Source organism: Mauremys reevesii, linkage group 16 (assembly GCF_016161935.1).
Source record: "Mauremys reevesii isolate NIE-2019 linkage group 16, ASM1616193v1, whole genome shotgun sequence".
NCBI lineage: Eukaryota > Metazoa > Chordata > Testudines > Geoemydidae > Mauremys > Mauremys reevesii.
In genome coordinates, this window is record NC_052638.1 from 37,320,592 (window position 1) to 37,332,773 (window position 12,182).

General features: G+C 44.6%; 1 long non-coding RNA gene across 1 annotated transcript; it reads right to left on the reverse strand.

Moving 5' to 3' along the window:
• Positions 1-3,083: 3,083 nt before the first annotated feature.
• Positions 3,084-11,224, reverse strand: LOC120384158. The gene is made up of 3 exons (XR_005588647.1): positions 11,008-11,224; positions 3,878-3,987; positions 3,084-3,218 (listed from the first exon to the last, which is right to left on the reverse strand). It is a non-coding gene; the product is annotated as an uncharacterized LOC120384158 (long non-coding RNA).
• Positions 11,225-12,182: the final 958 nt, after the last annotated feature.

The window sequence follows — 12,182 nt, forward strand, 5'->3', positions numbered from 1 at the left end:
ACAAGAGTGACTATGGCAATTGTCAGCCTTGTTGTCAGTCCCAGTAGAGAGACCAATGACTGAAGGAGTATGAAGATGGAGTTATCCTGGCATTCATATGGGCTCTTCTAGCCAGGGCTGCCCAGAGGGGGGAGCAAGTGGGGCAATTTGCCCCAGGCCCCGGGCCCCAAAGGGGCCCCACGAGAGTTTTTCAGGGGCCCTGGAGCGGGGTCCTTCACTTGCTTCGGGGGCCCTGGAAAACTCTTGCAGGGCCCAGGCCCCTGGAGCTTCTTCCACTCCAGGTTTTCAGTGGCAATTTGGCGGTGGCGGGTCCTTCTATCCCAGGACCTGCTGCCGAAGTGCCGGGTCTTCGGTGGCAATTCGGCAGCGGGGGTCCCCCACCGCCAAAGACCCCAGGCCCCCTGAATCCTCTGGGTGCCCCTGCTTCTAGCATAGAGCGGTGGGCACACAGGCAAGGGAAGTTTGCATAGAATCATAGAAGTGTAGGGCTGGAAGGGACCTGGAGCAATTATCAAGTCCAGCCCCCCATCATGAAGCAAGACCAAGGTGACCTAGACCATCCCAACAGGTGTTTGTCCAGCCTGTTCCTAAAATACCCCCAATAATGGGGATTCCACAACCTGTCTGGGAAGCCTATTCCAGAGCTTAACTACCATTATAATATCTAACCTAAATCTTCCTTGCTGTAGATTAAGCCCATAACTTCTTGTTCTACCTTCAGTGGACATGGAGAAAAATGGATCACAGTCCTCTTTATAACATATTTCATCCATAACATATTTGAAGAGTTATCAGGCTCCTCCCCAGTCTCTCTCAAGACTAAAAGATGCCCAGGTTTTTCCATCTTTCCTCATAGGGCAGGGTTTCTCAAACTGGGGTCACCACTTGTGTAGGGAAAGCCCCTACACGGGCCGGGCCAGTTTGTTTACCTGCCCCATCCACAGGTCCGGCCAATCGCAGCTCCCCCTAGCCGCAGTTCACTACTCCAGGCCAATGGGAGCTGCTGGAAGCGGCGCGGGCCGAGGGACTTACTGGCCGCCACTTCCAGCAGCTCCCATTGGCCTGCAGCGGTGAGCCATGGCCAGTGGGAGCTGTGATTGGCCGGACCTGCGGACGGGGCAGGTTAACAAAGTGGCCTGGCCCACCAGGGACTTTCCCTACACAAGTGGCAACCCCAGTTTGAGAAACACTGCCCTACGGGAATTACCCAAAGAGAAATACAGACTTGTAAACTGCATTTATTTCAAAGACATGTTAGGTCCAGCCTCTTGTGCCAGATCTTCACTCTTGAGGGATGAGCTGAATGTCTTGTTACAAGTGACATTGACACGTGCTAAGCAATTATGACAGTTACGATTGAGCAAAGTGTAACTAGATGCTCTGAAAACGGGAAGAAATTAACTCCAACCGCAGACCATCAGTCAGACGATTATTTAATAATACTTCCCAAATGTGCAAAGTACTTAGTTTTAGAATAACAGGAAAGAAGAATAACTTTACACTGAGTGTTATGATATTGCTCATGAAGCACGCATGAGAAACATGAATGACTGGGGTCATGCTAACGGTGGTACTAAGCAATCACCCCTCTTTTCTCAGTTTGCTGCCTTGGAAGGTTTTGGAGGGGGAGAGCAAGTGTACTCTCCCCTACCTGGAGGCTGACAATGAATCCTATTGGTATTAACTCTGCTTAAATACATGGGTCCTAGCTCTTTGCTATGAAATGCTATTATTCCTGAACTTTAACTCCAGTATTGGATGGAAGGCAGCTAATGGTAAGAAGCAGGCCTGAGGTCCAACAAACTGGAGAGTTGCTGCAATTTCCAACATGCCAAGGAAACCACTAAGAAATTGCTGTTTTCCTTCTCCTACAGGAGCAGGCAGGCTTGTTGACTCACTAGTAGCTACAGAAGGCCTGGCTAGAAAGAGATCATTGTGATCCCTGTCTGTTTCTTTCTTTGCTACAAAAGGGTCCATTCATCTGGGCTAATTTTGAAGGGAGGGCAAGGGATATCACTAGCATGAACTGGATCTGAGCACTTCAACCACAATTTGGAAGGCCAGGCTTCAAGGCCTGTTCAACCTGTGGAAATATTTTTCTTTTGAGTGGAATCGTTCATTTGATGCTGAACAGGGGTATCTTTTCCAACAGCTGCCTGCTCAAAAATAGTTAAAGAGGCAGAAGAGCATACTTGCAGCAAAAGCAATGGATTAATTAATAGGAATGAAACTAATATTATCCTCCGGGTACATGGGATTTATTTGTGTTTTTGGACTAGCCCAATGAAAATGCCCACAACCCCCCTTCTGTCCAAAAATGCTGAAACTTTATTTCAAAGCCTTCATGAAAACGGATTTTTGAAACGCAGACGTGATTCCTGATACACTTAACCACTAGTCTTCATGGAGCACAACTGGGGCTGTCTGTGTGTGGGAAGATCTACAATGTAATTGCTTTCGGCAGAATATCACCGCACTGTGCAATTAAAATATAAGAGGCTGCCAGTTTCAAATTTTTTAATTGATTTCATCTGCATCTAGGGGATTAAGTCCCTTTGAGCTGCTTACTGATGCTTCTATTTTCGGTGCACAAAATGGTTCCCAATTCCAGGCAAGAGGGAGAAGAAAAAAAAAAATCTGAGTTTTGCAACTGCCTGTCCTTCTAACAGCATCCAAGAATGCATCTGGAGGTTAGCGCAAAGGCTTTGGGCAAACTGAACGTGCATGTTGCTGAGCTGGTGAAGTCCCTTGTGAAAGCAGCTCACAACTGCCATTTCAGAGAGGGAGCTGAGGGCTGAAAGAAAGGAAGGAAAAAAATGAAGAAAAAAAAAAGTGGGGAGAGGGAAAGACCCGCAGAAAAATTTGACACCTCCTAAATCAGAGTGACAAATTCAGCACAGTGTTTACACACGGTGGTAAAACTAAATTGTCTGAGACTGATTGTGCCCACATGTCACTTGTTATCCAGCCTGGATTTCCTTGAATATCAGAAACTTAATACAAGGAAACACATGACAATTAAAATCAATATAATCATCAAAAGGACAGAATCAGCAACAAGACTTTTTAAAAAAAAAAGTTTTAATAAGTGAAAACAGTGGTAGAGAAGGGAAGTGTCGGTTGGTTGCTTGGTAGACATTCCTCCACCCGACCCACACGCAGAAGGCAGAAAGAGTAAGTTTCAAGGCAGGAGCTGAATAGGAATCACAGAGGAGAATCTGAATAAGGACAAGTACAAAATCGCTTAGTATATCCTCAATCTTTTACAAAAAGACTATGAAGACTTTATACTTGTCTATACACCCTCCATCCCGTTCACATGGATTTGTAGTAGGGAGAGAATCTGGTCCAGAGGGTAGCATGCTGGACTGGGACTTAGGAGACCTGCCACTAGTCCCTGTCGGTGACCTTAGGGTGGTCACTTATCTCTCTCTTGTCTAGTTTATAAGCTTTTGAGGGAAGGGACTATTTTTCACTATGTGTTTGTACAATGCTGAACTCAATAGTCCTGGGATCTCAGCTGGGCCCTGTAGGTGAATACAACAATTGTATTTGTAGCTAAATATCATCCCTATTTTACAGAGAGAGACGCTGAGGCACATAGAGAAGTGTTACGGCTGAGACTAAAACCAAGATCTCCTGCTCCTCAGGCCCCTGGGGATGTACCCACAGAACTATCCTTCCTTCCCATTCTTTCAGAAAGTGCTGGATGGTTCTTAAAACGTATGAAAAGTTTAAAGAACTTGTAAAGATGCTAATGTGCTGAGTCAATCACATAAACCGGCACAGAGCCTGTGATAAGGTCTGGCCCAGATCCTCAAGGTTATGTCAGTGCCTAACTTCCATTGATGTCAATGGGAATTAGGTGCTTAAATACCTCTGAGATCTGAGCCTCTGTTCCTGATCATAAGAGGCACTGGCAACCTGCAAGTCCATTTGATTTCAATGACTGCTGGAGAGATCCAGCGCTGCTCAGGATCAAGCCTTCTGTGAAGAACAAATGACACTTATCTGAAATGAAGGGTTGGTCTCATTCCTTTGGGACTAGGTCTCCACCACAGCTGTGTGGGATGGATTGCTCCCTGCAGTGGCACCAAACCAAATCTCTAAACCGGCAATTTTCAATGGAATTCATCTGTCCAAAAAAGCTTTTTAATGCTTAGGTCATCCTTTGCCCAGGGCTATTGTGGCATTATTTATTACGAGTTACTTTATGTCCTGCTGCAGAGAGATTCCCGTCCCTTTTTTAAAGAGCCTGAGCCCGATGATATAATGGAACATTGTGGAAGAACACAAATCTGGAATAGTTAGGCATGGTAATGCACGCAACCAGGTACAATTATCCCAAATGAAGTGAAGGCATATGCGGTCATTTCATCCAACTGCTCTACCTGAAACTACAGTTTGGGCTGGATTGGCTGAAATCCTGGCCACTTGAAGCTGCAGCTAAAGTCAGAACCTCTGAAGAATATCAGGGCTTTAGTGTCTTGTGGGGGGACAATTTTTAGCAAGAGATGACTGTAAGTTACGAGTGTATTAATTCCATGCAATGGCCCTCCAGGAAACAGATCCACTTTGTAGGCACTTACAAAACTCTCAACTTCTAGGGTAAAATCTTGGTCACAGTGAAGTCACACACCCACTCATTTTCTTTTTATTGTGAATATGAAACAAACGTGAGTTGTGACTTTTTCAGTTACAAGAACGCCGATATAAATGATTCTTAACTCTGTGGGAGTGGAAGTTCTGGACACTATCTAAACTATTTATAGCAAAAATAAGGAGAAAAACAGTTGCTAAGTTTCCATAGTAGGAGGAAAAAACCTTCAAACTGAACCCTTCTGAAAAGAATTCCTAAGTATCTTGTGTCACGGATGTCACACTACACGCTGGACAAGGATTCTAGAGTTGCTAAGGGTCTGACACTTCTCCCAGTGACACATTTGGCAGTTTTGCAGTTAACTTCATTGAGACCTCCGACGAAGTGGGCATTCACCCACGAAAGCTCATGCTGCAAAACGTCTGTTAGTTTATAAGGTGCCACAGGATTCTTTGCTGCTTTTACAGAACCAGACTAACACGGCTACCTCTCTGATTCATTGAGAGTAGAATCCAGCCCTAAGTTATTGATAATGCCCTTTGGGCCACATCCATCCTTGGTGTAACTCCACTGGAGTTTGGCATATTGGGCCAGATCTGTGGCTGGTGTAAACTGGCACACTTCCTTTCACTTTGTTGGAGCGATAATTGATTTACACTAGCTGGGAATGTGTCCTGTATTCTTTAAGTGAGTCTAAGCTCAGTTACTTCTCAGCATCTGCAATCTTAATACGACAGAGTATTCTCTGTATGTCTCAAAAGAGGATTGCACAGAGACCCTAGAAGTTAAAGGTATGCCTGGCATACAGAATTTTGATCAAAATGAGAAAAGTAATAAGACAAATATGATAGCATCACTGTTATGATCGTAATGAGAGACAAATGCTATTTTGATCGTTTTCTTTGAAAGAAATACACAAAACCCAACCAATGTAAAGATCTTCTAGTCTTTGTAATCAGTGCAGCCACTAATGAAGGCAAAACTACTGTCATGTGGCAGAATACAAAAGTAGGTTTCCCATTGAAAAAAAATTTTTTTTTGAAAAAAAAGTTAGTGCGTAACAATACTGGGACTCAGTATAAAGGCATATATTCCCCCCATCTGAGATAATAAGTAAGTTAAACTTAGGTCCTTTATAATGCATGAAGATGGGAGGAGTAGGTTTATGAATACTTGCATTAGAAGATAATATACATTTCCCTTTAAGTCTGAATGCACCTTCAAGAAGTACCAGTGCAATATCGGCCTGCAAACAAGCAACTCTAAAATAATGGACGTTAGGGATGAAAAAAGTCTATTAGATTATCCAGTCCACCTCCTGGCCAACTATTATTGAATATTGTTTGCATAACAATAGCACTGACAGGCTTTCGTTGGAATCAGAGCCTCATTGTGCTAGGTGCAGTACAAAAACTTAGTAAGAGACAATCGCTGCCCTGAACAGCTCACAATTTAAACAGACAACACAGAAAGCATGGAAGACAAGAACACAATATACAAAACACATATGAAGCTGGATTAAGGTATATGCACAATGGGACAGTGTCTAAGGCCCCAGTTCCTGGAAAGTACATCAGAAACTCAACTCTTAAGTAATTTTTTAGCCCTCTCGGTTGCAAAGAAAAGCTTGAAAATATGAATCAGGAGTAATTTATGCAAGACTTTCTTCCTGAGTCTGCTAGAACAATAGTTTGAGAGCTATAAACTGTGCTGGTAATCTCAATAGGTAGGCTTGGAAGAATTAGATTTTTAATTGGTAAATGTTGATGTCACCAAACTCCCACAAACTGACAAAAAATATTTCCATTGATGATAATAAAGATTTACAGATAGGCCAAGTAAGAAAAACGCTGCTTCAGAACTTATTCATTATAGTCTAAAGCCAGTGATTTAGACTTTTAAATTAGGCTTGTTACAAACGGACTAGGAATTAACAGTAAAAACAGCTATGGTTGGTTGATTTAAAGACATTGACTTTGTATATCTGGACATGTGATCTTGAGAGTGTGTGTCTGAATAGTTTATGAAGGTTTAACTTTTTTGAATCGCCATGTGTACTGCCATTAAATAATTGTCTGACCCTTTCTCCCATAATTTCCTGCAGCTGTGAACATTGAAATGGATAAATGTATAAAATAATGCTTAAAAATAAACATTGCTATTACCCATCAAAATCATAACAAATAAAAATGGAATTCTACCATGCCTATCCACAAGGGTATTATCTCTCAGACCCACAGCTCTGAGGGCCCCTGTCAGCAGCACACTCAGAAGAGGGCTCTGGGTATGGCAAGAGGAGAAGACTGATGGACCCATCTGAGTTGATGTGCCCCAGCTGCTGCGGAAAATACTGGGGGTGAGATCACACTGCCTCCTCTGCCTCTCCCTGGGGAAAAAGAACACTGCCCCTTAAACTCCCCACAGGAGATAGGCCATGCTGTCACCTCTGGGTGGGGCCTGAGAGAAGGGCTAGCCCCATGCATCTCTGGGAAGGGAGAGGAGCTGCTTGATACCATTCTGAATGGGAGAAGAGGCCAAGGGACAGGAGCAGAGTCCTGGGGTGTTGTGCTGTGTGTTGGTGTGCAGCACACCTAGAGCTCCAGATTGACTTATTCCAGCCCTATGAGAACAATGATCAGAGCAAAGGGATCAGATCCCCAACGCCATAAGTAAATTAACCAAAGCAAGTACATGTTCCCCAAAACACAACTTATTTTTGTAAAAGCTAATTCTTACTTTTTAAAAGTTTAAAATATTTGATCTGAAATTTAGAATAAGCTTTGTAGAAAGGAAGATATTTCAAGGTAGTTTGTTCCCTCCACAATTAACATTTGAAAACCAAATGAGACCTTGATGGCACACTAAGGGTATATCTATGCTGCAAATGAAGGTGTGATTGGAGCACAGATAGGTATACCCATGCTAGCTTTAATTATGGGCTAGCATCCTGAGTACAAGCCCACTGGCTGCATGCTGAAGTCTGTGCTGGCACATCTACACTTCCATGTTAGCTATATGTAGCTACCCCACAGCATTACTCCTGGGGGGAATTTTGCCCCATCGCACAATGAAGAATTTTGCAGAAATGAACAATTTCCTTTCCCCACCCCACAGAAATGGGCTGCAGTGCTGTTGGCCACCACTAGGGGCTGTTGGACCGGACAGAGCCCAGCTCACAAACAGAAGACAGAGCAGGGGGAGGAGAAGTGAACTGGAAGGTTCCCAGCAGTTGCAGTTCCCATCACCCCCCTGAAGGAAGGAGGTGGTGTGCAGGAAACTCCATGCAAGCCCAGGACCCAGCATCAGACTGTTTCTCCCTCTGGATCCCTGGGTTCTAGGAGGGTAGGGATTGTAAGTGTCTGGGCCAGGGGGAAGCCTGCAGCTGGGCTCTGGGGAGAAGGGATGTGAGTGTGTCTGGGCTGCAGGACAGGGGGCATGGCTGGGCTCTGGAGGGGAGGCACTGAGAGTTTCTGGTTCCCCAGATGGGCTCTGGGGGGGATCAGAGAAACAGGAACTAGGCTGTCATAGGGGTTTCTTTAACTCTCTACTCCTGGGAGAATTTGTGTGTGTGTGTGTGTATTATTACAGACATACTTGCTGACAGTACTTTGAATAAATTTCCAAAATAATTGAAACTGGCATGATTATATAGTGTTAATTTGACAAAATATGCAGAATTTTAAAATATTGTGCACAGCATTTTTAATTTTTTGGTGCAGAATTCCCCCAGGAGTAAGGCATACCCTGAATGATTTAGTAGTGTCTTCATGGAATAATAAGACTTCCAAAGGGTAAATCTGTTCCTTCCATAGTGAAATATGGAAATATATTGTGGTTGTGCAAGGCTCAATGAAGCTGGAACAGAAATAGATGTAATATAGGATAAGAATAATAATTATAACACTTGTAGATCTAGGACTAGGTGGATTTTCACACTGTCAAGTTCTTGAATTCTTTGTCACTTTGCTACAATGTTTCTATACAAAGTCAACTATATATTTTCCCATTGGTATGAATGAGATGGTCCCTACCCCAAAGAGTGTACAATCCAAGTATAAGACAAGAGACAACAGACGGATACAGACAGGCGTATGGGGAATACAAGCAAACTATGAGACATGATAGGCAGTGGTCTAATTTGCATGATGGTGTGTTTTGATTAACGCTATGAACTCTGGTCCACTGCAAACTGGAGTGAGGCCACCTACTCATCTCAGAGCCACCAAACAGCTATTAACTGGCCACCATGTTTGGTCAGTACTAACCTGAGCTGAGTTATTCCAACTGATGGGCTACAGGTGAAAAACTGTTTCCTCTGATTCATCCAATTCATCAGCCTCTTGAGTTACTGCAAGAGTTTCTGGAAGTTAACCAGCTTCTGGGTTGTTTATGCCTTTACCAGCCCTGATAGAGGCACAAGGTTACATATATATGATTTGCTATTGAAAAGCCAGCCTATGCAGCCACCCTATAAGGGCCAGTGCCAAAGTCCATTGAAATCAGTGGACAGTCTCCCACTAACTTCAATGGACATTGGATCAAGTCCCAAATGTACAAGCTCTCTCTAGTCAATGGGTTTGCTCTCTAGCGCCCCCTGCCCAGCCATTGGGAGCACACTAATAAGTGGTGCTGCTAAAAAAAACAAAAAACAAAGAAACCTTCCCTGCCTCACTACCACCTACATCTGCTCTACATTTGCATTTCAGAAATTAGAGAACTTAGTTATGTGGAATTACATAGCAACTGGGCTAGGACTTGTGTATGGAACTGATTGGGCATTCAACCTAAATAAGAAGAGTTTAAAAATCTTTCCAGGAAATTGAGTGGAACACCCTAGCTGACATTTGGTATTAAATATTATATATTTGTATAGTTGTTCTCTCTAGTCCTGTGGCATTTAACATCTGGGAGCAAGATTTATAAATGTAGAAACTGAATACCTGCTTGGAATTATGCTCATCAGAGCTGAGAAATTAAAATATTACGGGGTACACGCCAAGCCAGCCCATTTTTAAAGGTAGGGCTATTAAAATATGATTTGCTGAGCCATATCTGGTCTCAGAAATGTCATACACCATTAAAATTGAAAAGCCTTTGATGCCGATACTATTGGCAAAGCCTCCTGCTTGATCAGCAGCAATATATTGAGGAATGCCAATTGCAAATACATCCCCAAGCACCAGGAACCTATCCTTCCCCCCCCTCCAATCTCTTGATGGTACAATTTTTTGTTGTCCGGTTCTGGGATGAACAAATTTAACAGGAAGCACCGCTTCTTGTAATAGTGGTTGCAGTCGCCTTCTCAGTACTGAACATATAGAAACTTCTGCCTTAACAGAGGCAGCAAATATATACATGAGAGCAAAATGCTTGTCTTTAGTTTCCAGGGGTTTTTTTGGGGGGGGGGAAGAGGGGGCATGCGTCTGATTAATGTAATTCCAAACAAATCTGCCTGACAAAAGCCTACACCTCAAATTGTAATCCCGGGTACTTTTCCTTCTCCCACGGATTGCTTTTGACCATACCTCTGGCCCTATGGAATCAATTCCAGAAATATACCACATTGGCCAGAGAGATCTGCAGCAAATGCAAGGCGTATGCTGTGGAAATGATCAATAAAATAGAGATCACGGAAAGCTGTTCCCTGAAAATGAGACGTGTCACGTTTCTAAACTCGCCGTGAACTTCATGGGTGGTCGTAGTTGCCTTCTCCGCCCCCCTTCTACAGGCTACAAAGTCTGGGCATTGGGCTCACGGTAGATTACAGAGATGATTTTTAAAAAAGCTGCGATTCTTTTTACATATCCGATTGTCTCTCCTAATGAGGCGGGTTGCGCTAATCAGCTCGGGATAGCAGAGCGTTAATTACTGCAAACCTTCCTGTGATGGAACCCCTGCGCGGGCAAATGACTTCATCAGCCTCGAGCGAGTTAGGGCCCTGGGTGCGTTAATTATTAGCTGGTGTCTGTAGGAAGCCGCAAACTAAACTGGGTGCCCTTGTAGTCTTTGCAGCCCTTTGCATGAAGTTTAGAAATCACTGTAGGACGAGAAAGCTGCTCCACACGCTCCCCAAAGAGGGGGGGGCGCATTTAGTGCATGCCACCAAGATTTTGCTTATGGGTGACTAGAGCCCACTGCAAATGAAGGCTACAGCTCAGCTGAGGCTTGCTAGGGGTCACCGAAAAAGCTTTGGAAGCCACCTCAAAAGCCAAAGTTAAAAAGCAACCCTGGATTGGGGGGCGGGGGCATCACCCCACCCCACCACCTGGAACTGACATTAGTCCCAAATCACCGTCCGCTTAGTTTAAGTGGAAAGCACAATGAGATAGATGCAACCAGTCTGGAAACCGAGGCAGCTCGCTCGGCTGCCCAGGAGTAAGAAAGACCTGATCCGCCTCCTAATTTACAGGACAGATTTCGGAGAGGTGAGGAGAGTGGGTGCTTCGATAAGGCTGCTCCGCGGGTGCGTAGTGGGCTGGGGAGATCCAGCAGCGCTCCCTGCTCCTCGGGGACTGCCCGGGGAACCTAACCCCAGAGCTCGCCGCGGTCTCCCTCCAGTCAGACACGTAGCAAGGCAGAGACCCAGCAGCGTTCTCAGCTGGCTACCACCAAGGGCTGGGAGAATTCCTCCTCGAACAATATTGGCCTTTATTGCCATCCTGCCAATACCAATTAAGTCGCTTTATAAACTTACCGAAGTACCAGCAAGGCGCAAGGCAAACAAAGCGTGGTTTTAGCCATGCGCTTTAGCCTGCCGTATTGGGAGCCGAGAGAGAATTCAAAATGGGATCAAAGCGAATGTTCTTTACAAAGTATATAAAGCAGAGGCTGGGGAAAGCGGGGTACAGTGCTGGGATTAGCCACAAATACAACGTTAGTGTTTGAAAGTCATAGGATGCACAGCGCATGTAATCGGCAATAACCCACGTGTAGATGAATAGATCTAACAAGACAGTTTAGATGTTAGACGCCGAACACGAGGGTGCATCACTCATGAACAGCTGCAGAGGGATTCGGTTTTTTTAAACTTTCTGGAGTGGTCACCCACCACCTTTTAATAAAGCTACAGGGTGACTTGGGGGTGGGGGGTAGGGTGACCAGATGTCCCGTTTTAAAGGGACAGTCCCGTTTTTTAGGACTTTTTCTTATATCGAGGCCTATTACCTCCCCGCCTCCCCCGTCCTGTTTTTTCACAGTTACTATCTGGTCACCCTAGTGGGGGGCGCACTGTTTCTGGGACCTCTCCAAGGGTTACAGGCCCCCCCTTACTCGAGCGAAGGGGCTGGTTTTCTAAGGGCTTTGTCAGGCGACTACTTCATGTTTTCACACGCATCCCCAAGGTGTTGACCTGTTCTGAAAGGTTAATTAGTAATTTATTGCCCTGTCATCACGTTGAGGCTACTAATGGCTTCAATTTACCCCCAGGTTTTTTTCCCGAGCCCAGTGAGTTGGACGATTGAGTGGAGCAGTCGGTTTCCTCTGATGGACTGTCTCCTGGAAGCAACGAGAACACACGGGTTTTAGGGACCCCACATGAATCCGCCCCTTGCTCATTCCAGCAGAATCTGACCAAGAATTAAAC